This window comes from Sphaeramia orbicularis, chromosome 9 (genome assembly GCF_902148855.1).
Source record: "Sphaeramia orbicularis chromosome 9, fSphaOr1.1, whole genome shotgun sequence".
In the NCBI taxonomy this organism is placed as follows: Eukaryota; Metazoa; Chordata; class Actinopteri; order Kurtiformes; family Apogonidae; genus Sphaeramia; species Sphaeramia orbicularis.
The window spans coordinates 8646896-8673528 of NC_043965.1; the positions used below are offsets into that span (position 1 = coordinate 8646896).

At 37.3% G+C, this 26633-nt stretch overlaps 1 protein-coding gene across 3 annotated transcripts in view; it reads left to right on the top strand.

Annotated features, from left to right (window-relative positions):
- Positions 1 to 3642: 3642 nt before the first annotated feature.
- Positions 3643 to 26633, top strand: part of rusc2 (RUN and SH3 domain containing 2) — a 58293-nt gene continuing 35302 nt past the window's right edge. For all 3 annotated transcript variants that reach the window (XM_030142677.1, XM_030142678.1, XM_030142679.1), the window contains exon 1: positions 3643 to 3752. The gene's annotated coding sequence lies outside the window, so the exon portion shown is untranslated. The remainder of the gene's footprint in view (positions 3753 to 26633) is intronic.

Consider the following 26633-nt stretch of genomic DNA (forward strand, 5'->3'; position numbering starts at 1 on the left):
TAGTTTGTAAATGTTATTATTTCCATTATTTAATGGGGTTTCTTGCACTAAAACAAAGCGGAAAAAAATGGAGTTGTCATTATTTATAGGCTATTATACTTTTATTTTACTGGTCTGACCCACTTTAGATCTAATTGAGTTGGATGTGGCCCCGGAACTAAAATGAGTTTGACACCCCTGTATTACATCATCAGCCCAGACAGTTTATGTATTCCACCAAATATTCAAGTACATTCAGCCCATTTGTAGCCAGGACACTGAAAATAATTTTATCGCATCAATGAAACCATCTCCATCTCCTTCATTCCTATTGACCATTATTACCTGTTGTTGCAAATTCTCATCAAACCCAAATTTCTATCTAGTTTTTGTGCCATAGTCAAATTAACAATCTTCACTAAATTTAGTATCTGCCTAAGAGCAAAAACATAAATTGTGGATTTTTTTTTTTTTTTATTGATTTAAACAAAAAATAATATTCTGCTCAGATGTGTGAGTGCTACTTGGACCATGTTTCTCCCTGTAGTTTGAAAATAAAAAGCAAAAATTTAAATTCTTTTTATTTGCCCTAATGGACAATCAATTTGATTAACTGATTAACTGTTTCAGCTCTATTACTCTGTGTGTTTGAACTGGTGATGTCCAGGGTGGATAGGCTCTAACACCTCTATGAACTCCTCAGGGACTAATTTGTTGAGAAAATGAATGAATGAATGAATGAATGAATGAATGAATGAATGAATGGTACGGTGGCCCAGAGGTGCAACAGGCCAAAAAATTATCCACTATAACAAAAAAAGAGAACAACCCAAAAAATTATCCACTATGAAAAAAAAGAGAACAGCCCAAAAAATGATGTACGATTAGAAAAAAAAGAACAGCCCAAAAAATTATCCACTGTAAGAAAAAAAAAAAAGAGAACAGCCCAAAAAAATTATCTACTAGCCCCAAAAATTATCCACTATAAGAAAAAAAAAAGAGAGCAGCCCAAAAAAGTATCAACTGTAAGAAAAAAGAGAATAACCCAAAAAATTATCCACTATAAGGAAAAAAAAACATCATCCACCTTTTCAGTTCAGGGGGCGCTGTTTACCCAAAAGGGCTCTTGCTTTACAGTTAAGGCCACCACAAAAAATAAAAGCACAGGCTGAAAATGTTTAAGGCCTTCAGCTTATGTGGCTAATGCTAAGGAAGTAACCCACCAGAAGTGGAGGTCAGTGCGCTAAAAATAAAGTTATTTTTAAAAATATTTTTATTAATATAGTTTGTATAGTTAGTCATTTTTTGGGCTGTTCTCATTTTTTTTCTTATAGTGGATAATTTTTGGGGGATGTTCTCTCTTTTTTTTCTCATAGTGGATAATTTTTTGGGCTGTTCTCTTTTTTTCTTATAGTGGATAATATTTTGGGCTGTTCTCTTTTTTTTTCTTATAGTGGATAATTTTTGGGGCTGTTCTCTTTTTTTTCTTAGAGTGGATAATTTTTTGGGCTGCTCTTTTTTTCTTACAGTGGATAATATTTTTGGGATGTTCTCTCTCTTTTTTTTTTCTTATATGGATAATTCCTTGGGCTGTTGCATCTCTGGGCCACCGCAGAATATCGCTTTATATTTTTAAATATTTTATCCAGTCTGTGAACTTTTTTAAAATTATTTTTGAGATTATACTCAATACTACCACTAGATGACAGCAGACCCTTCCTTGAGTGATTTGTTGTCCTCACTCATTTCATATCTTATGTAATATCCTTTGTCCTCAGCTGTTAACAGTCAGGGTCCTTAACATATGACTTATTCTGTCTGTTTGAGTAGAAGTATCATAGCTGTGTGTTGCTTACAAATACAGGATACATTACATGCACACAAGAATTCTAAGAACAAAATTGAACCACAACAAACCAAGGATTCAATATGATTTCCACCCTTCACTGTATTACATAATAGTGTTCTCAAAGGAGTGTTTCCTCCAGGACTACCAGTGCTTAGTAGTCAAAGGACTCCAGAGTTGTCAGATTTGGAAATGAAGTGTTTCTAAGCTTAAATAAATTAGATGGAAACATGTCATTTGAACAGGTTCAGTACTTTCACCACTTTCATCTCCAGTTCAACTGTAGTGATTTGAGTCTGACTCCATCTTGTTTTTCTATTGGTCAGTAGTGCACTGTGCTCTTGCTACCACTAGATGGCACTGAAAAGAGTCTAATGATGAAAACAAATGTAATGTCCTCATGTGGACGGAGGATCTCAGTAGGTTAAAGTAAAGATGTGACAAATAGCTCCATTAAAAACAACTTCAATAATATACTAAACAACATGATGTCATTTGGAAGTTTCTATAAAATAAACCACATATAATAACAGACATAAAAAAAAAAAAACTGATGTCACTGCATGTAACTGTCATTTTCCACCTTCATCAAACTGATTATTTGTTTATTTTTGCACCTTATAATTTAATTATACAGTTGTTTTTTTTAAAACCAGGTCTGTTTTTATACTTCTAATATATTATACTCTCTATACAATAGACTTGCATATGCACTTTACATTCATTTATACTTTATTTTTTATACCACCTATATATTCATATTCTATTTTTAACTCTTGTTAAAAAATGTTGCAAGGCTTTTAATTACTCTCTCTCTCTCTCTCTCTCTCTCTCTCTCTCTCTCTCTCTCTATCTATCTATCTATATAAGAAAATGAAAATAAAATGAATAGCATAATAAAGTCAGAGGTCTTATCAGGTATCAATACATTCAAATTTTCATAAACAATCAAGGCTTTTTTTTTGGTTTTTACATATTTTAGTGTTTTTTGAAGTTTGTTATTCATTTATGTAAATTAAGAACAGTGGGTGGTTTTTCATAAATCTACATATGTGTATAACTTGTTTAGCAATAATAATTAAAGTATTGTACATAATTTCTCATTTTTTGTTTTTCATTATAACTCTGAATTTAATGTCTTTATACCCCAGTTTGGGAAACTGAGTTTCCTTCTCAGATGTCCAGTCTTAAAATGCTGTCCTAAATGTCCTGGTGTATGAGCAGTCAAAAAACAAATGTTCTAAAGACTCAGTTTCAAATTCACAGAAGACACAGTTATTTTTTTCAATATTAAATCTTTGTCTCATAAAATCATTGCAAGGATAAATATCATTTAGTGTTTTAAAATGAGTTTCTTTCGCTTTTGGGGGTATGGGCAGAGTACCTACCTCTCTCTCTCTCTCTCTCTCTCTCTCTCTCTCTCTCTCTCTCTCTCTCTCTCTCTCTCTCTCTCTGATAATAATTAGAATAATAAATAATGAGTCCAATAATCTCGCTATAATATGGAACAATCCTGCTGTTGTCATCATCATCATCATCATCATCATCACTATTATTATTATTATTATTATTATTATTATTATTATTATTATTATTATTAATAATAATAATAATAATAATAATAATAATAATAATAATAATAATAATAATAATAATAATAATAATAATAATTTCCATCCCAAACAGAGGTGACAGGATTATTGCGTGACCACCGTCGCGCACGCGCTCGGGGTTAGATAATCACGTCTGGGAACAGGCTGTGACCTTAGGATGACGCGTCCTCTAGGCCCCGCCCACCCTGAAGCCCCGCCCCTCCGCTCGGCCCCTGCAGAGAAAACAACATCCGTCGGATGCTAGCGGTTCGGTGGTTCGGCCGAACACACGCACACGGTTTGGATCTAAAAGAAAATCATCGACCAGCGGCAAGGTGAGTGGGTTGGCTTTAGTTTTAATGTGGATATTTAGTTCAGGTGTGGATGAGAAAAGATCCGGTGAAATCAGAGAACAGGAGCCAGTGCGGTAGCATCGCGTCGGAGGCAGAAAAAATGCTGCATCGGTCCAAAGCAGACAGTGAATGTCAGCTGTGCGTTCTGAGGGGGCTGTGTCACAGGAAATATGCAGCTTTTACATGGGTTTTAGTCCGGGTTATTTCATGTGTGTGGGTTTGTTTTGTGTTTTTTTCAATCGTGGCACAAAGGCAGGAGGAGCAGAGTCATTCTTGGGTTTAACGCACATTTACGCGTCAAAAGGCCTCGAACTGAGGATGAAAGCACACACGGATCATTTAGAAACAGATGACAGTGTTTCCTATTAAAGCCTGTCTGTCTGTCTGTGGACGCACACACGCCAACGGCCTCCACCCTTTACATTCACACCACACTGATCCCCAAATACTAGAGTCAAATGTGACGTAACGGAGGAAAAGAAGACTTCCTCTGGATAAAAAGCGTGTTTCTTTATTTATCAGACGATGTTGATACAAAGAAGAGAAAGATGACTAAAAAATGTGTTTAACAAATCAAAATAAACCAAAAGAAAAATGTTCATTGTGCTGGTGGTGATAAAATGAGATTTTATTAAATAAGAAATACCATTAATGTCACTCCAGACTAGGGATGGAACGATATGAAAATTTCATATGGTTATTGTGGCCAAAATTATCACGGTTATCATTATTATCACGGTATTATTGAAATTGTGCTCAAAATGTTCAAAAAGTACTAATACACACAATGAAATAATTAACCCTCCGGTATCCAGGTGCACCTTTTAGGCACACTTTGCACTTCGTGTTAAAAAACTTCATATTATTTTTCTCAATTTAAATAAGGTTAGAATTCATAATAATAAATAAATAATATGTGATCCACTTTTTATGTAGTATATTGAAATTTTTTTGTTTTTGTTTTTTGCATCCAAAAAAATGGTTTGTTTACATTACAAACATGGCATTTAAAGGGTTAAAAAATGTGACAATTATTGAGTATTTGGTATTTTAATTTACAGTTCAAGTTGATGAAATAGAAAAAAGTGTAAAAGAATTAAAAACAAACTGTATGAATTTTTTTTTTTTTTTTTTTGATATTATACCATGTGTTAAACAAATCAAAATAAACCAAAAGAAAAATGTTCATTGTGCTGGTGGTAATAAAATAAGATTTCATTGTATAAGAAATACCATTAATGTCACTCCAGACTAGGGATGTAATGATATGAAAATTTCACATCATGGTTATTGTGACCAAAATTATCATGGTTATCATTATTATTGCAGTATTATTGAAATTGTGCTCAAAATGTTCAAAAAGTACTAATACACACAATGAAATAATTAACCCTCCGGTATCCAGGTGCACCTTTTAGGCACACTTTGCACTTCGTGTTAAAAAACTTCATATTATTTTTCTCAATTTAAATAAGGTTAGAATTCAAAAGTTGTTCATTTTTGCATGATCTTTAAAATTCTGGCCACCAACTAAAATGTGCACATTGTAAACAAAAGAAAATTACAAGACTAGCATCTGTCTGCCAAGTGTGTCTAAAACGCACTATTTCTTCCATTTGATATGTATGATTAGGGCTGACCTGGATTTACAAAAATAAAGTCAAATTAGAGCAGAAGAATAAATCAATATATAATATTTAATAGTTTGATTTATAGGTGTGCATTTTATGCACACTTGGTGACAGATGCTAGTATTTTTGAACATTTGACCTAGTGCCAAAAATAATCATGCAAATTAACCAATATTGGAGTTAATCACTGACATATGCCAGGCTGCAAAAATCAAATAATATGTGATCCACTTTTTATGTAGGATATTGAAAAAATAATTTTTTGTGTTTTTTGCATCCAAAAAAATGGTTTGTTTACATTACAAACATGGCATTTAAAGGGTTAAAAAATGTGACAATTATTGAGTATTTGGTATTTTTAGTTATGGCTCACGTTGGTGAAATAGAAAAAAGTGTAAAAGAATTCAAAACAAACTGTATGAAAATTTTTTTCACATTATTCATCAAGTGTGCCAAAAAGGCACACTTGATGCTTAGTAAGGGCCTTGGTGGATGGGATACCGGGGGGTTAACCAAGTTGTATTTTGAAAATAAATACATAAATAAATATTTGGCACAATGTACCTTCTGTTGCAGAAACATTCAAATATTAACCCTTAGTGGTCTGAGCCTATTTTGTCCGTTTTTAAGTACTTTTGATTTTGCCTTTTATACTATATACAGAAATGTTTACTATAGCCATGTTTGGTATCTTTTTTTTTCAACTTCATCTATATCATCTGCCTATTATTTTTTTCACTTTACCCTACTATAAAAACAGAAAAGACCAGAAAACACACACACACAAAAAAAAATCAGATTTGAAAAATTTACATAATTTATTGCATAAATAACACAAAGATACTTAACGAACCTTTTCAAAGACTTTAAAAGTGAATATTGGTTCCAAATATTAGGTATATACAATCAAAATTGTAATAAATTATAACTATACTCAAATATGACATAAAAGCATAGCTTTACGCAGGTTTTTTTCCCCTAAAAGTGTGGTAATCAAACACAGTTATCATGATAATTAGAATTTAAACGGTAATACTAACCGTCTGCAGTTTTACCACGGTTTATCGTTATACCGGTAATCGTTACATCCCTACTCCAGACACTTTGGTTAAGTACAGTGTGTTATTTTATACCACAATACTAGACTACATTATGAAGAACACATATGTTTGAGTGCCTTAAAACTGAGGAAAGTGCACTTAACTTAGACCAGGTAATGTTTTGCTTTTTAATGTGAAAAATTGTAAAGTAGAGAGCCTTGTTTCCATGGTGATGTGTCTTGCTAAGTAAAGTTAAGATGGTAATTATTTGTGTGTAATATGTTTATAGTGAATATGTTTCAGTCATTAGATTAGATTAGATTAGATTAAATTAGATTAAACTGTATTTCACTGGTCAAGGCAGCAACAGGATAAAGCAAGAAAAAATGTGCAACATAAAGACAGTGCAAAAAAACAAAATACAACAAAAAAATAATAATAGTGAGCAATAAAGCTCTATAGGTTATATATAGTTACATAAGTAATAGAAATGCAGTACATCAGACAGTACAGATAGGTTACCATCAGTGTTGCTATATTTTATTCAAAATCATTTATTATTATTATTATTATTATTTATTTAGTTAGTTAGTTAGTATTCTTAGATGAACCTGATGATGGCTGGTATAGATTCAGCCCCTTAGACCCAGTCGAGGATTGAGCAGTTACAGAAAATAAGTCAATCAATCAAGAATTGTATTATTATTATTTTATTATATTGTTGTATAATAGTAATATGTCAATATTACACACATACAATGTGTAGATGTGATAAATGAAAAGATTGTTTAATCATGTTTTATTTCAAGTTCATGTTGACTGAAAAATATAGATTAAAACATTAATTGTCCATAATGTTGGATGCATTTTTTTGGCTTTATTGCCCAGTTCTACTGTGCAACTGTCCAATACGGTTAAAAACATAATAATGAAAATATTTGTTCATATGTAGTCCATATAATTTATTTTATTTTATGTATTTCATTTATTTATTTGTTCAGTTCTGAAGCAGTAATTTAAGATACTTAAATGTTAACACATGTAGGTTTCAGTTTGTTATAGAACATACACAGTTGTTTACGTTGTCTCCCACATGTAGCTGCTTATGTGGCAAAATGACACAAACATGCTTGATAATATTATTAAGTACGATTAAACCTATAAGTATTTGTTTGATAGGATATTCTGACGATGTTGTTGATGTTTTCACTGTTAGTCTGGAACATAATTTTAATGGCTCATTCGTAGATTTAAGCCGTAGTCGAATTTAAACAGATGAACAAAATCATTTTTGCACATGGCTGTAAACATGTTTGTTTGTGCATGGACATTTTTAATCTGTGGGGATTAACCCACTTTTGGGGTGAAGTGTTCAAGAAGCAGGTTTTGACACTAATGTATTGGCATCATCTTTAAGCCTTGGAGGCTGCTGTTTGGAATGTATGCATTTGATGTTATAGAAGAAAACATGCATATAACTATAAAGCATGCACTAATCATAGACCTGATCTGAGACATGCAACCAAAAACCCAGACAAAAGACGGAGGAGTCGGACAGCTAAAAATTCACATACTTGCAAACTCACTGAAGGTTTTAAGAATAATCTTTGCAACACTGTGTTTATGTGATTTTATTGTTTGTCTTTTACTGATGTCGAAGCTGCTGCATGTGTCTACACCACCAGGCAATGTGAGAAATGACTTGTGACCGCTGATGTAATAGTCATTGCTTTAAAAGCGGAGTGTCTTTCATATGGTGCCATTGGGTGTGTTTTAGGCGAATCTAGTTCAGTATGACCAACTCAGGGCGTTCAGCTGCTCTTCCTGATCTTGAAATGTGTCTTTATGCTCCCAAAGAAGCTGAATGTGGATACTTTCTCTGAGCATTTGTGTACTGTGAGTTAAAAAATACCATTGAAAGGAAGGCCTGCTGTGTGTCACCTGGTTACCCTCAACATTAGTACTGGGGGATAACACTTGAACTGGTTGAACTATGAAGACACTTAAAGTAAACCTGTACTGGTCATGCTTACGACTTTAAATTTGCTGTGTGTATTACTTATAAGCAAGAGAGGCGCAAAGTCAGTAAAAAAAATCGCCATACATGCCCACACTGGTCCTTTTTATTGTGTGAATTATGGGCAGGGGGCAGAACCTTTGGGGAGCAGCCACCGAAACAGCTGGAAGTGATGCTGCAGGGTTGATTCCGGGTGATGGAGTCCAAGTAAACAAGCAGCAGTCAGTGAGCTAGATTGAGATGAAAGTACGTGTTTGTACATGTTGTTTGTGCAGCTGATGGAGCAGTGACTTAGTACTCATACTTACTTGACAAAAGGCTACAACATAAGTTACTGGATGGAGCTGCCAGTATTATATGTGATCTTCACTACAGGTACCGTCTAATGCCGCGTTTCCACTACGTGGTATTGGCTCGGCTTGACTCGACTCAACTCTGCCTTTTTGTGTTTCCATTATGAAGAAGGACCTGGAATCTGGTACCTGGTACTAGTTTTTTGGTATCACCTCCGCCGAGGTTCCAGGACTGGGGACCAGATACTAAAACGTGACGTGTAAACACTGCAGACCACTGACTGGTCAGACAGTCGTCTCTGTGACCCGCTGTTTTACAAAAAACAGATGCGGAAGTGAACAGTAAATATAGCGGTAGGTTAATCCACATGATGACAGCCCAAAACTACACCATGGTTTATCGAAGAGGTTCAGATGTAAAAATTCAGCATGAGTTTGACGAGACAACAAACAACGAGCGAGTTTGTCAGCAACTCTGAGCAGACAACATGGAAGTAATGCGCTGCATCGCTATGACGTCCAGGTACTGTAAAGTGGGTAGTATCCTGTAATGGAAACGGTCTCCAGGAATAGGACCTGGTACCCAAGTCGAGTCGAGCCGAGCCGTGTCGAGCCGGTTCCACGTAGTCTGTACCAACATCCTGAAAGTGTTTTTTTTTTTTCCCCTAACCTCTTAATAATCCAGGTACTTACCAGTTAAAACAAAACATACTTCACAACTTGCTTCAGCCTTGGGCCATCCTAGTCCCACTGGGACACCCCCCCCCCCCCACACACACACACACACGTGTTATTATTTTTAAATACAGGAAGGATTGTTCACTACTAGATTTTCCTTCTTTTTCATTGAAATGTTCCTGTCAGAAATTACGTTTTTCCCCTGCCAACCAGAGTGAAACAATGAAGAAATCCACAAGCCATTTCAGAAACAGGCCTATGATGTGATTTATTTATTTATTAATTTATTTGTGATTGTAACTCTGCCAGGGAAGATGTCAAGCCAAAGCTGCTTATAGAGAGGTGATACGTTATGACAAATAAAACTTTTTGTCAAGAAAGAAAATTAGCGGGTGTTCTCAGGTCGACTCCAGGTACATTTTTATCTTAATCTTTGTCTCGGTGTGATTGTGTGTGAATTAGCTTCTCTATTTTGGATAAAACGTTGTGTTCTCCTTTTAATTTCTAAACTTTTTGCTATTATGAAACTTAATTTTAGATGTTTATAGCATAATACAATGTACATCATTGTGATAAGTGAAAAAATAATCACACGTGTTTGTATTCCTGTAGATAGATCTTCCCATGAAACTGGGTTTATTTTGGTATGTGGCACTTTGCCAGCTTTTTAACCCAATTAAAAAAGAGGAATTTAGACATATTTCCCACCAAGATGTAGCCTACCTAATGATGACCTCAGATAAATGCAGAAAAAATTATACTCTTGCTCTGAGCCATCCCGAAATTAATGAATTTTTAATTGAATACTGGGGCCAAAAATTGGACCCAAATTGGGACAGGAAAAGCTACCTTGGTGCCAGTGCATTTGATCTTGAAAGTGTCGCTTGAAATGGTCTTATATACCGCTATAAATAAAGACACTGTGTTAAATTTGACGATCCTAGTCATTTTTCTAATCCAGACATGCAGGTTTTTCATGAATCTCAGTCTCATTTGAGGTTTTATGTGAAACCCATCGTGTCCACTCATGTTGCGTGCGGAACCTGCCCATTTAAACACGAATAAATCACAAGTGATTTTGCAACAGTGGTCATTTTTGTGAAACACTCTGCACTGCATATTTACTTCGATTCCCAAAACGTACCTGTGGGAGAATTAAAAGATATTCAAAAAAATAGTAGTGCATGATTTTCGTGTCCTTTTTCCCTTGTTTACGTCGGGGTAATCATTGCACACAGAATCATCTGTGCACTGCTGGAGAGTACGGACTAGTCATAATTTCGGGGGAAAACTCAGATATCACTGAGTTGTCTGTGGATTTGCCTTATGTAATAGTGTAGGATTTGGGGGGAGGGGCTGAAAGAAAAAAGACTGGGGAGTTCATTATAGGAAACTGGTGTCCATGTTACATGCAGATTTTTGTATGTGCACATCAAATAAAAATGTGTTTAATCTGAAAAATAGTTTCTTTTATCTCAGTGAATATTTATGTTTAAAATAGACCCAAAGTGCTTCCAAACTTGCTTCATATATTAGTCAACATCTGGTTGGATTTTTTTCCCCTTCTGTCCTGCTTTTAAGGACCAGTTTCATAGAAGCACCCATATGTGTTTTCCCCAGTTATAAGGTACTGTGCTGGAAAAATTAGAAAATGATCCTTAAAAGTGCTTGAATTTGACCTCGTAAAATGTGTACAAACCCTGTTATTACTAACTTAAATGATAAATTGTGTTTATATCAACAGCAGTTATGTTTCTCATGAAATTATAGCTGTATATAGGTAATAACTTTCTTCTAAAAGTACTAGGGGTGCACCGCACTACAGGACAAATGTCAGTTTATTTAGTTCAACACAAAGAAATGTTTGAATCATTCAAAGTTACGTCAGTTTGATGGTCATATCCTGTCTAAGTCAATAGACTGGGATGCAAAACCTTACAATTTGTCTCTCGTATGTGTTGAATGCTATAGGTTCAGATTTTATGACTATTGGGTTGGGACCCAAAAGTGGCTTTCAGACCCCGTGAGTGAAGACAGACAGATTATCTCCCTGAATCTGTCAAGAGTTTTGGGTAATGTTCAGACTAGGGATGTAAACAATTAATCGACTAATGATTAATTGTTGATAAGAATTTGCTCGATTAAATTATTAATTATCGGTTAATTGCCCTTTTCCGCCGGTTTGTCCGCACTGCGGCGCCGTGGCTGGGATAGCCGGTCATTGAACCGGATCATGGCGTTGATGAGTTAGAATGTCTTTATGGACATGGTGGAGCCAAACACAGACCGACCGTCTGTTTGTGGGAGTGGTGCACCCCCGAATAAATACATGCACAAATGCGTGGTTGGTATCGGAGCGTTTTCCCTGGAGGTTGGTCTAGTCCACGGTCAGTGAGACAGAAGTTGAAATCATCCTCCAGGCTCCTGATTCGGGTAACAGGTATGTCGAGCATTTGCGAAGCTTCAGGAGGTGGAAAAGATAAATGAGCAAAGTTTCAGTTTCACTTCTGTGGGGGCACGGACAGCACTATACCCCCATAGTTAGAAGTAGGACGGAGAGTGACACGCACATGCGCGGTTACCAACCAACACGCACGCATCCCCCGATACACATTCACCCCCCATTCCACACCACCACATCAACGGATGAATTCTGCAGGAAACACTGACTGTATCCAACGGTTCAAAAAAATCAATCATGAAGGAATATGACATGAAGTATATAAACAATATTTAGCTTTTATTCTTATAGACCATATTGAAAAAGAAATTCAGGTTCTCAGGAAAATCACTGCTTATCAATTAATCGTTAATCGATCGATAAGGGCAACCAACTAACGGTTAATGAATTAATCGATAATTTGCATCCCTAGTTCAGACTGATAGTGGGAAGCACTGTGAAACATCCTCTGTGGAAGTAAACATGTCAAAATATATACTATATTATTATATAAAATATATACAGATAATGCTCAGTCATTATTGTCAGCTCTGAGTAAATTTAGGCTCCAATGTGCGAAATGAAGGTCGGAAGTCGCAACACTAATTACATTTATATTTATGCATTTGACAGATGCTTTTTTCCAAAGCCACTTACAGAGGAAGATTAGCAATTAAGCTCTCTCTCTCTCTGCTTCTTTTGTAAAGCACTTTAAAATAACCACAGTGGACCAAAGTGCTGTACACTAATATTGATAGCTAGCCAAAATGATAATATTAGGATTGTAAATCCAAATATGATCTACTCGTTAACCTTTTACATGAATATGTTTGGATTTCCTCAGTGATATAACCTGTAAATGAAGAAATGAAATGTGTCAGATCACTGCAAACACCCTGACTCTCCCTACCGTCATCAAATGATTTCATGATTTATGATGAGTTTTCTCTAAACTTGGCCTGAAACAGGGCACAGGATTCAGTTGAACAAGTTTCACCCATTGTTGTCAACAACACCAGCTAGAAACGAAGTATGACAGGGCTGAACCAGTTCAGATTACAATCACGCTACAAGTGGAAGAGAGAAAATAAGGTCAATACGCTGTTCAAGTTCAGGCCAACACGTCAGCAAGATGTGAAAGTGTCGTTAAGCCTTCGAGGAGGCAGGCATCAAGGTCAAAGTCACCTTTAGCTCAGTGAGACGTGGAGCCAGTTAAAGGGATTGAGCGGCTCAGGACAGACTCTCCCACTCAAATCCGGTGTGTTGGTGGAATTGTGGTTTTGTACAGACAGCGTTGCACCGTGAACTGTGACCATTGGATTTGCATGAGCCGTTGTGTTTGTTGTCAGTCTACTGTTACTGATCTATAGAGGTTGTTGGGTTTAGGACCAGATCTGCAGATGGTGCAGGTTTTGCAGGCACAAAATGGGAGAATGAGTAAAAGTTACTGCATATAATTCATAAAAGAAAAGGAATGGGTGGAATTTACCACAAACTGTTGCATCATTTGCATGGATGTAAATAAGGGAATATTCATACATTCTGTGTAAAATTAAAATCTTTCTATCAAATAATCCTTATTACAAAATCATTTAATTCATGCAACAAGTGCAAATGACTACCTCTGGTTGGTTGTAGGGGTGTATATTGGCAAGAATCTGGCGATATGATTCAAATCACAATACTAGGATCATGATACAATATATCACGATATATCATGATACTGTTTTTTTATTGGTTTTGTTTCTTTTTTTAAAAGATCATTTCCTGGGAAAATTGAATTACACCAGAAATATGCACAAATACTAAACACGTTTTTATTTGCTCAGAACAGGATCAAATGCTATATCACAAAATTTTCCTGTGTTAAAACTTAAATCATATTTTACAGACATTACAGTTTAAGATCCTGCTCAAATGTTCATATTCTGTTAGTTCAGAACTAACATAACATTATTTTTGTGCAATCCCAACAAAGGAACTAACATTATTTAATAAGAGTGTTAACTAATAATAAAATATAAACAAAAAAGAAAAACAAAAATGAACCTCCACAATATCTGCATTTGAATAAATACCTAAAAAATATCAATGCAGTACTTTTTTATATCGATACAGTATTGTGAAATGAAATATCACGATATATTGCAGAACCAATATTTTCTTACACCCCTAGTTGGTTGGCTGGTACAGTTGTCGTCTGCTGCTGTTAACTATACTTAAACTCACCTCTGATTCAGTAGCCACTTCTACACAGAGGTCCTGGAAAAAAGGTGAGATGGTGATCCCACCTGTTTTCCACCGCTGACCGATTTCCACAGCCAAGCCAAAGGAGTAACAGAGGTGAGACAGGCTGGACTTTTACACAGTGGACCTGCATTCTGGAATCAAAGGGGCGGTGATGTATAGTGCGAGGTATAATTTAAGCGTTGGAAATGTCTCGAGCAGAGTCGGTCCATCTTTCACAGTTCCACAAATGTTAGCATGGATAGAGTCCTCCTTGGCTGTGGAAGTAGAGGTGTTCCAGAGTCATGGTTCCACCTTTATCAGGGCTCTGTTACTACCTCCAGAGGCATTACAAAGCTGTGACAGAGGCGGAACCAAATGATCCCACTGTTTCGTTTACACAGACATTGTTCCGGAATAAAGGTGAAACATTCGCAGAACAGAAGTGCTGTGTAAAAGGGGCGACTGTCTTTTTGTGTAGCCTGGATCTTTTATCACCAAATCTTGGAGTTTATGAAGCTTGAATGATATTTTGAAATAGAAAGTTTAATCATATGAAGTGTGAAATCTTGAGTCAGATGTTGGAGGGATGAGGCCAGTATGTGTGTGTGTTATCTTATATAAAGGCACTAATGAACAGTCTGCTTACTGATTAGGCCTGACTTGCAATCTCAAAGTGTTGCAGAACATATGTTAATGAGGGTCTGATGTTGCACCATGTGTAAATTCACTCATTCCTGTTACTATGGATGTGTATCGTTAAGATTTTACAGATACACTCTTATCAATACTGCTTATTGATCTGGATATGTTAAATATGTATGACAACCCTGAAATACATCAAGTAAAAACATGATTTAGATCTTAATTTGAATTTATTTTCTGGCAATCAATTTTAAGGCATATTATATATGGGGAAATTAGATTAAATGTGCTTTTGTTTCAGTGTTTGGGTGCAAATCATAAGTGTCCAAACTCATGAAGAAATTTTTTTTTCCGAATTCTTCTTGAACAAAATAAATTTAGTGGAAAAATATTTTGTTGTATGTAGATGAATGTCTTTGTCAGAGACAGAACTGGTGAGGAAAAAATAGCCAAACAACTTAAATGTTGCTGTAATACATAGGAGATCTACTGTATTTTACTACTTTTCTGTCTCCAGTACAGTTAAAAAATCATGATGTCAGAGCTCAGTGATACACAGGTCTTTAATTGTACCCACCCAGCTTCAACACTCATCAGTACAAGTGTTGTACAGCTATATTCACTGACACATAACAGTGATTTAAGTCTGTCAGACTTTAGTTAAATATGTTTTAGGCCTGGATTAGCTACGTTTAAGTCTGTTTTGATGGACTCTTTAGTACAATGGTTCCTAAGGCTGGGTAAAAAAATCGATTTAATTGATTTTGGATCGATTTCTTTTTAATTTTGCATAATCGATTAATGGTGGATGAGATCGATTTTTCAGAGCAGGACCGCGACTAAATGACCCGGAAACCGCTGACGCGGAAGCGCAGCCGGCTCTGTCTTGTGAGCCCCTCGCGGAGACAAGGCGTCTTGGTCGTGCTCGCGACGGTTCTGGCACGGGAGGAACATGAAAGAAGGGTGGGGAAAACCCCTCCATGGGAGGTCCTCCCGGCCTCAAACTTGAACCCGCAGTGCGGAGGAACTGGCCGGCGGAGGTGGGTTGCGGATGCCGGTCGTTCTAGAACTATTAACTTAGATCACCTGTGGCTGAGTGCGGAGTTAGAGGAATAGTAAAGTGGACATCATGAAGCTCCGCCCACCCTCCCCCTCCAGTGAGTTTCTTGTACCAAGGGCCCAACATGATTCTGTTTCAGGGGGCCAAACTGGTAGTGGTGCCCCAGGGTGATAGTAATCTGCCTTAAGGCTGGAAGCACCAGGTAGAAAACAGAATAAAGATGATGAAGAAGTCCGTTCTGAGCCACTGGAGAAACATGGACATGTTTGTGTCCTGTTCGTTATTTCAGAGCAGATTCAGCTGTTTACAGCTGAAATGTCAGATTTATTTCCTTTCTGATATCAATATTGATTCTGTATTGCATGGCTGCAGTAGTCAAATAATCAAGTTACAACTCAAAATTGTACTTTGGTATCACTAAATGAATCTGAATCAATCAATTAATACTGAATCGAATTGAGTCGAATCGCAATTAATCGATTCAGGACCTTATGAATCGAAATCGAGTCGATTAAGGAAACTGGCCATGATACCCAGCCCTAGTAATTACAATAATAACAGTAACAATTAACAAGCCCCTCCTTATGTTAGTGACTGTCAGTCTGTCTGGGCTTGCATAGCTTGATATTTTAAAATTTGGACAAAACATGTTTTGAATGGGTTCATACGGACTTTTTATTACCTCCGCCAAGGAGGTTATGTTTTTGCCAGGGTTTGTTTGTTTGTTTGTCTGTCCGTTAGTGTGCAACATAACTCAAAAAGTTATGGACAGATTTGGATGAAATTTTCAGGGTTTGTTGGAAATGGGATAAGGAAGAAATGATTAAATTTTGGTGGTGATCGGGGGTGGGGGGGCCCACGGGGGGGCGCAGACCAGAAAATTTCATCAAAATCTGTCCATAACTTTTTGAGTTATGTTGCACACTAACGGACAGACAAACAGACAGACAAACGAACAAACAAACAAACCCTGGCAAAAACATAACCTCCTTGGCGTGGGGGGGCCCACGGGGGGGGCCACTGATCAGCCTTGGCGGAGGTCTGCGCTCTCCGAGTGCTTTTCTAGTTAGTACTGCTTTAGTAGATTGTTAGAGATGTGAAATACACTAGAAGCATAAACAATAGTTTCATTGTGGACAGCTTCATGTGTCTATGTTTCTGCTCATTAAACATTCACAATCTTAATTTTTTTGCCATTTTCATTACGGACCAGTGTGCTGATACATAGAACCAATTGAGTCACTCAAATTTCAACACCAAAGAAGGAGATAATGCATTCAAGTGCAAAACCAGGAAAATGTAGATTGGATGTAATTTATTGCCTGTTTTTTTTATTGTTTATTTAGATTTTTTTTTTTTATTTTATACAACCCATACATCTTTGTATTTACATCACAATTTCTGATACATTTTCAATCTACATCTCTCCAAAGACAGGTCCTACTAACAAATATAAAGATGTCAGCAAGTGTCACAATGTCAAAAGAAAAACAATGAAACTAACTAAATACTAAAACTAAACTAACTAAAACTAAATATGAAGATCATTAAGCATTGTACTTAACAGATAGTATTGAGGGGAAGAAAATAAATGAATAAAAATATGTAAAGGAAGTGTGTGCGCGTGTACGTAGTGGGAAAGGTGCAGTGTAACCTGTGTTCTTTAACTGATGAGAAAATTGTGGATGGTGATTTTACCCCAAAACATTGTCATGTGACCTTTTGACCAGCTCTAAGGTCTGGACACTGCCCACAGATGCAGTACTTTCACTAATGAGTCAAATCTTAATGTCAAAACTCCTTGTTTCTCGTTTATTTTACCAAAGGCTGTTGCCGTAGTGATCTGTGTGAGGGAGGGTGGATGAGGCAGAGGAATGAGAGTGACTTCCCTGCATGGATCAATGTAGCTTCATATTTCACTGGATTGTGGATTAGCTCACAACAGCGTTCTCAGCATCGTTAGTCAGCTCAAAGGTTTCCAGCAGAGCATTAAACATAATTACAAAAGAGGAGAGACTTTAAACTGCCGAGTCAAAAAGGCCAATAGATCAGAGCAGAGATGGAAGTGGATGTGAGGGACACACAGGAAAACAAGTAGAAACTGTACAATATCCAATGAGGGAATTAGATCAAACACTGTGTTTTAAGAGCAGGTTTATGATAAGTAATCATTCATATGGAAAAAAAGTCATTGTAGTCTAATGCCACGTTTCCACTACGTGGTATCGGCTCGACTCAACTCAACTCAGGTGATTCTGGGTGATGGAGTCCAAGTAAACAAGCAGCAGTCAGTGAGCTAGATTGAGATGAAAGTACGTGTTTGCACATGTTGTTTGTGCAGCTGATGGAGCAGTGATTTAGTACTCATACTTGACAACAGGCTATAACATAAGTTACTGGACGGAACTGCTAGTATTATATGTGATCTTCTCTACAGGTACTGTCTAATGCCGCGTTTCCGCTATGTGGTATCTGCTCGACTCAACTCAACTTGGCCTTTTTGCATTTCCATTATGAAAAAGAACCTGGAATCTGGTACCCGGTACTAGTTTTTTGGTATCACCTCCGCCGAGGTTCCAGGACTGGGGACCAGATACTAAAACGTGACGTGTAAACACTGCAGACCACTGACTGGTCAGACAGTCGTCTCTGTGACCCGCCGTTTTACAAAAAACAGATGCGGAAGTTGACAGTAAATATAGTGGTAGGTTAATCCACATGATGACAGCCCAAAACTACACCATGGTTTATCGAAGAGGTTCAGACGTTAAAATTCAGCATGAGCTTGACGAGACAACATGCAACAAGTGAGTTTATCAGCAACTCTCTGAGCAGACGACACGGAAGTAACGCGCCGCATCGCTATGACGTCCAGGTACTATGAAGTCGGTAGTATCCTGTAATGGAAACGGTCTCCAGGAATAGGACCTGGTACCCGAGTCGAGTTGAGCCGAGCTGAGTCGAGCCGGTTCCACATAGTGGAAATGCGGCATTAGTTTACACTTAACATTAATTATTTGCCATTAACCAATGTGGTGATAAACATTATCAGTAGGGGTGTAACGGTGCACTCGTTTGTACCATGCAAGCGTATCAGTTCAGGGCCTTCGATACAATACGGAGGTGTGCCGAACAAATAGCCCATGTGAAGACTGCAAACACTTGGGAAGCAGGGTGGCCGCAAGCAGAACCCATGTGCAGGGTTTACCTACACTCTGCTAAATTCCCAGTGCTGCTGCAATACCCCCTTCCCTTTAAAAAAAAAAAAAAAAAAAAAAAAAAAAAAGAAAAGAAAAGAAAAGAAAGAAAGAAAAAAACACTTTATTCTGAGGCTGGGGCACCGATAAGGGGGGATAAACATGACAACAGAGAGTATAACAGAGGCACAGAAGCTGGGTCAGACGTTCGAAGCATGTTAAGTTTCACTTTTGGTTTTTGGTAGTTACGGAGCCCCCCCCCCCTTTCACTGTACCATTACACCCTTAATTATAAGTTAATAATAGGTCACAAATGTGTCAAGAAACAATAATTCATGTTTATGCTGACTAAGGTATGGATTTATACAGTATTTAATACTTCGTAAAGATGCTAACTTAAGTTAATATAGTTATCATCCAATCATGTGGATTAAGTAATGTTCATATCTGTTGTTAACATACTAAGGTGCAAGCTAATGTTAGAAAATGGTTGATAAAGATGTTCATTTACATGTTCATCCTGCAGACATATTCTTAGAGGTGCATTGTGTTGGATTAAAACATTTTATAAACTGTTAAATAATGTATAAATTAATATTTAATGTAACTTGACCATCATTAGTATGGTTATGTATGTATGGTATGGTAGTAAAGTTATGTAGTTATATAAAGAAACTTTATGTTTTTGCGGGAATAGTTTGTTAATGTTTCCATGGTAGCATAAAAGCATGCACTAATCCTCCATACTGAGCCTTTAACCATTTACAAGATAATAATATAAAAAAATAATAATGATTATTACAGCATCAGTGAATATGAATTCATGTACCCTTATTGTAAAGTGTTAAAGAGTCATTAGCACATGATGGGTGTTGTTTATTTCATGACTTTGATTAATTTCTTGGTGGTTTACTCGTTATATTCACTTGTTAAATAAATTTTTTTGACATACAGTGGCTTCCTGGTTATGCAAAGATTACATCTCAAACTAATGGTGTTTGTCAGGTGTTTGTGCAGCAGGAAAGTAAGGAGAACAAAAAAATCCCAAGAAACTATGGTGGTTTAAGGTTCACTTTCAGCGTTCCTCCTTTTTCCACTCTTCAGCTCTTTTTGTCTGGCTGTATTTGACACTGCTGTGAGATGGTGAATGTGAGCTACAAACAAAAGCTCTGTTATTCTGACTGACATACAAAGCATTCACTCTGGAACTGAATGACCAGACAGATACCAACAGTGCCAGTGGTCGAGCACAGAGACGGAAAGGACAAGATCAGGTTACAGTTACAGTGTTTGTATTCAGTAGCTGAGGATCATAAATTAAAAATTAAAGAGCCAGTTTACCAAAGATTAAGTCAACCTGTTGTTTAGGATGCAGACTTTTGGTAAAAACCTGCAGGAATGTGACCAAGACAAATAGTGCAACTACGCATTTACATTGGTTGGTGCACACGACATAAATAAGTACTGTATATTAACTGTATATTAGGTAGATGTTTCCACATTGGTTTGTTGGAAGATGGAGGCATGCACTGGTGCAGCAGCATGTAGTCTGCAGTTTTGTGTCAGGTAACTGTGTTTACAATTGATTAGAACTGACAGATATCGGAGTATTGTACATTATACAGTTCTAGTGACTACCAGAACACTCACAACATCCTGCTGGACATTATTAGACCACCAGACTCGCAATGGATAGCATGTTAGTCCAACAAGCAATGGAGATGTAGTAGGGATTGGGAGCATAAGGAGGGATGCTTGGCAAGGCTACAGGCTAGGCTAAGGAAGTGACCAGTTTAACGTGCAATCCCAAGCATTTTCACCAATGCCAGACCCAGATGACAAACTGGAGTTGCACATTTTTCCCATTGCTTCATGGTCATTATTCATGGTCATCACACAAAGCTGCTAAAGCTACATCTGCTCATTACCAATGCTGCAATACAGCTAGCAGGCCATACTAGCGACAGGCACATTGGGTAAGAGCAGAGTTTTTACATCTACAATGGGTACGGTTACATGATGTTTTCTAAATCTGATTTATTTTTCCAGAAGAAATTATTTCGGAACTAAAGTATTTTCTCTTCTGTTTATATGGAAATGTTAAACCTGAATAAAGGTTTACATGAGAAATGTTTATTCGGTTCTGGCAGCCCTTCTGTTAGCTTAGCTTAGCATAGTCACTGCATTTCCATGGTCACATGTAGCCAGTTTTTTAAAGATGATTTGTTGCCTTTTGTAAGTGATTTTCTGAAATCCGATTCTCCCTAATTATTTCTTTAGATCTGCGACTTACTGCACTCATACAATCTTGGGACTGTTGTGTTGACAGAAGTTGGAAAATCTTTTTGTTGGAAGGGATGCATGCGCTAAATTAGCTTTGCTTTACCGTTTTAGCTTTGCATTAGTTTTTATTTCCCAAGATTTTATTAGTGCAGTAAGTCACATCGCAATGATTTGAGCCTCAATTTGTGATCCTATTGACCCCACCGGACTAAAGGAATGATTAGGGAGAATCGAATTTCACAAAATCACTCATAAAATACCATAAATCACCTATAAAAGCCTGGCTACGTCTGACCATAGGAATGAAGCGATTATGCTAAGCTAGGCTAAGCTAAGCTAATGGAAGGGCTGCGAGAACAAGGCAATCAGTGCACTGCAGTGCAAACTGATTTGCCCACTTATCGAACTCATTAGTGCATGACGAATGAATGAATAAAAAACAGGTGGTGAACTGTTCCTTCAGGGTTTTCCAGGCTGGTAGATCCCATCAGAATAGCCCACTGGAACGGTTTGGGTTGACTAGACTGCACTGCATATTCTTCCGCCAGCGCAGAATGTGTGCGTCATCGTGACAGGACAAGACAACGAGCATGTGCAGAATGGCAGGAATAAGGTCCAAACGGAATAAAGGGTTTACATGTCCGAGGAATAATTTAGACCGGATTCAAAAGTGGATTAAACCAGTGACTTTAATTGGGTTTAAATTTAATCCAGACTTTTCTTTTTCAACTGGAATAAGGTGTTTACATGGGCATCTGAAATAGGATCTAACCTTTAATCAGTTTAAACCAGGAATAAAAGTTGTCATGTAAACGCACGGAATGACTGGTGCATTGACAGTAGGATTGTTGCTCAACAATCCTACTGTCAAGACGCAGGAGGGATTGGAAGCATTAGCAAGGATTCCAGGCTAGGCTACAGGCTAGGCGAAGGAAGTGACCAGCTAAACCTGCACTCCCAACCATTTTCACCAATGCTAGATCCATAACCAACAAATGACAAACTGGAGCTTCACATCACTTTGAATTGCTTCATAGTCATCATGCATGGTCATCATGCAAAGCTGCTAAGGCTACATCTGCTACATGGTCTCATTAACGATGCTGCAATACCGCTAGCAGGCCACACTAGTGACTGGCAAGTTGAGTGAGAGCAGATGAGGGAATCTTAGTATTTCCATCCACAGTGACACAATGGTGCATTGACAGTAGGATTGTTGCTTTGTCACTGCTACAGCTGTTTATGTCCCCCCTGATGCTAACACTTGTGCAGTTCAGGGACATTTACCAGCCATCCTTAAACAGCTGAGAGCCCATCCCAATGGAGCACACATCATAGCAGGGGATTGTAACCAGGCAGGACTTAAAGGTGGGGCCTGAGATGTTTTCCTGGAGCATTTTGTACTATAGTCCTTAAAATCCCCTTCACACCCCGATTACAACTAATTAATTAAATGCTCTGACAAAAAAATTAAAAAAATTAGTCGCCTGTGGAACGGACAGGACTGAAAAAACACCAATCATTTTGAGTGCCCAATCGAAATACGTGAACAGTGTTATGTCTATCAAACTCAACTGCCATTTGCCCCTCCCCCTTCCCCCCTCTGCGCGTACCCCTCTTCGAGCATGAATCGCGCATTCCCAGAGGCTGGAAGCATTTGTACAGGAAATGAAGCCAGAACCTGGCTATATTAGTTATATTAGGATGGAAAGTTCACCGGCAAACTGTTTCGCCACCAACATAAATCACTAGGAAATGTAACGTTAGTCAGATAGGTCTGAACTGGGGCTGTTCTGGAAGAGCGGGGGGGTTAGAGAAGACTGAGTGAGGTATGCATGGATACGCGAGCCGGAGCCTCAGCCGGGGCCGTAGTCGGTGTTGGAGCCCAAGGCGGGGCCGTACGGGACTGGAGCCGGGGACGGAGCCTCAGGCGGGGTCAAAGCAGGAGCTGGGGCTGTAGTCGGAGCCTCAGCCAGTGTCGGACACGGAGCTGGGGCTGGGCCGGGCCGGACCGTAGATGGCGTCAGAGCCCAAGCTGGGGACGGAGCAGAGCGTCAGCCGGCAAATTGTTGCTGTGTAGCGCTTGTGTACCCTCAGGAGCAAGCATTGAGCGTGCCAGTACTCTGGAGGTGTGGCTTCAGAGGGACGTCTGAAGAAAGGGGTTTGGACTTTTGAATTGAGTATTTTCAAAATGTAGCTTGCTTGAACTGTTTTAAGAAAAAGGCTTCCCAGTTTCTGTCAGCAAGCGAACTCTGAAACAATGGGGTATTTATTTATTTATTTGTTTGTTTGACAGGGACAATGCAGTCAAACATTGTTGCAGCTGATGTGATGCATATAGAGTTTGTAGTGAGTCTAATTCTTAACTCCAGTCCCCGGTTAAGCTCTTCCACAACGCTGCAGTACTATATAGAGCAGAGTACCCTGAATTAATTTCCTGAGGGTTCTGCCCAAGGAATCAGCAAAATTCTATCTAATCTGATCTAATAATATTTATTCCAACATCCAAAATACATACAAGGCTGTTCCTTTTCCTCATCTGGACCAGTTAGACAGTCTTTTTCCGGTCCTGTTTCCGGCACACACCCATCTTAGAAAAGCGTTGAAGTCCAAAGGCAGAGCCAGTGGTGCTGTGCTCATGGATGTCTTATTGGCTGCAGCAGCTGTCAGAGTGGTGGTTGGTGAATAAGTTGATAGTGAACACTACAAAAATAAAGATTATACTGGAGTTCAGGAGGAAATGCGACATAGCCTCACCTCCTCTCTGCATAAACGATGGTTCAGACTTTAATTTACTTGGAGTCCATGTATGTGACGACTCACAATACTACAGCCATCATCCAGAGACACGTCTCTGAGTGCACAAAAAGAACAGGGTAGAAAGGAAGCTGCTGGTGGCATTATGTAACCTGCACAACTGCAGACAAAAAGACTGAAAAGAGTCATGAAGAATGTCGAAAAGATCAACCCCCCCGGCCCCCGCTACAAGACCTCGCCCCATCACAGTACCATAACAGTCCACATAACATCATTAAGGATCCTCCCTCTTTGAACTGCTACCCTCTGGAACAGGGGCGTCAAACTCATGTTAGTTCAGGGGCCACATTCAGCTAAATTTGATCTGCAGTGGGCCGAACCAGTAAAATAATAACATAATAATATGTAAATAATGTCAACTCCAAACTTTTCTCAATATTTTAGGGCAAAAAAAAGTAAATTTACATTATGAAAAGGTTTACGTCTACAAACTATCCTTTAAAAAGATGTGAATAACATGAACAAACTGAAAAAAATTAATGTAATTTTAACAATGTTCTGTCTCAGTTTATCATTTTCACATGTACATTATAACTTACAGATCACAGTGGATCTACAAATGCACAAAACATTTAATAACAGACAGAATATTGTCAAAATTGTTCTGACTACTCGTAAGACATTTCAGGTTGTTCATATTTATTATTATTATTATTATTATTATTATTATTATTATTATTATTATTATTATTATTATTAACATAACATGGTTGTTGTGGATCCCATCATACTGATGCTCGGCAGCCATGTCACCGTTTCCACAAATGATCCCTGTGCAAAAACTAGGATCAGAATTATTTATTGTACAGTTTATCATCATACTAAAGAGTAAATAACAATATAGAATTGTTATTTCTTCATAAAAATGCTTATTATTAGAAAACTATTGATTTAAAAAGTGACGTGTGACATTCTTAATGTATGTATTGGCGTAACATAAGCAGGATGGATCAGCACCATACTCCATATTGAACCTGTAAAAATAAAACATGTGATATGAAGGATAGAATCTTGTAAGAAAGATTGGGGAATCTAAAAGAATAGAATATTTGTTTTTCAGGTAAATTCAGTTCAAATATAATTTAGCCATTTGTGACATGAAAATGTAGCATTAATTGTTTTGAAATTGGACATTTTTGAGCTGAAAACATAGTTCATATGACCATCAACATGTTGAACAGAGCTGAAATCCTGTAAATTTGCAGAACTTGCATTTACCAACACAAAGTTCCTTTGGGGATTCACTTAGATTGATTTCTTATGCACAAAGACAGAAATAAGACCTCTAAGCAAATTTTAGCCGACATAAAATTTGAAATGAATCAGACCAATAGTTTTGTCTGAGAAGGTGTTTGAAGAAATTGCTATAACGATTTTATTCTATCTTTATTTTGTATGTGAGGTTTGAACATTTGAATATTGGCAATTTTTTTTTAAAAAATGACATTTTGGACAAAGAACTAAGAAAGTTTGTGGAGTTTTTTTTCAAAGCTAGTGATTTTTTTCAAGATAAAACTGATTTGCTATTTACCTTTTTGACTCTTTCTTAGTTATAAATAGCAACATTATTCAAAATCACATAAAAAAAATAATAACAATAATAAAAAAAAAACCTCAGACAATATTGTGAATACTGGATTGGATTATTGGTCATTTTTAGTTTTATAATGTATGAAACTTATCCTAGATTGTGGATTCTGTTGCCTAACCTGCTATATTTTCTTTCATAGCTATTTTTCTGTATTGCAGACTTGCTTACAAAGCTGTGCACCAGAAAGTACATAATAAACACATTCATTCTCTGTAAAAAATCATATGCAATCAGTTGAACATGATCAAATAAGCCAGTGTTTTAACTCAAATGACTGACACCCACGAAGCAATTTTAAAAGCACGACAATGTCACATAGGAGACTGTTGTTGAAGTAACTTTGACTTGTCTGTGTTAGTGTTTTGCTAATGCCAACTGCCTTGTCTTTATAGATTACACAATCCTGACTCCCTCATCCTGCAGCTAATCCCTTAAACCCATTTGAAGTTCTGGCATCGTGTTTTAACATTGCTTGCTGTCTACATTGGAAACACTAATCTTATTAATGGTACTATAAAATTCCTTAAATCGTCAGACTGTAGCTACTTTAAAAGTCTATTATGTAATATTTATTCATAAAATCTACATATGTCCACATTATTATACCTGTATATCTACATTTGTTTTCTTAAATCCTTCTGCTTTCCATTTCCACTTCAGCACTTTAAAGACCTTTGGAATAATTTAAGAATTTGCTTTCACATGTGGATGGATTTGTCTGGGATTACATTTATGAAGAAGGAATAATAGTGGGATTACTATGAGTTGTACTTACACCAGGTCATGATCCCAGTGATGCTGCTGTTGGGTCCTAATCCAGCTCATACTGTACTTAGTAATAATGTTAAAGGAAAACCCAAAATCTAACATTCAAGTAAGTTGAGAAAACACAGCACATCTCATATTTCCAAGTCCAGTCTAGTTACTTATTGTAATACTGTCAGC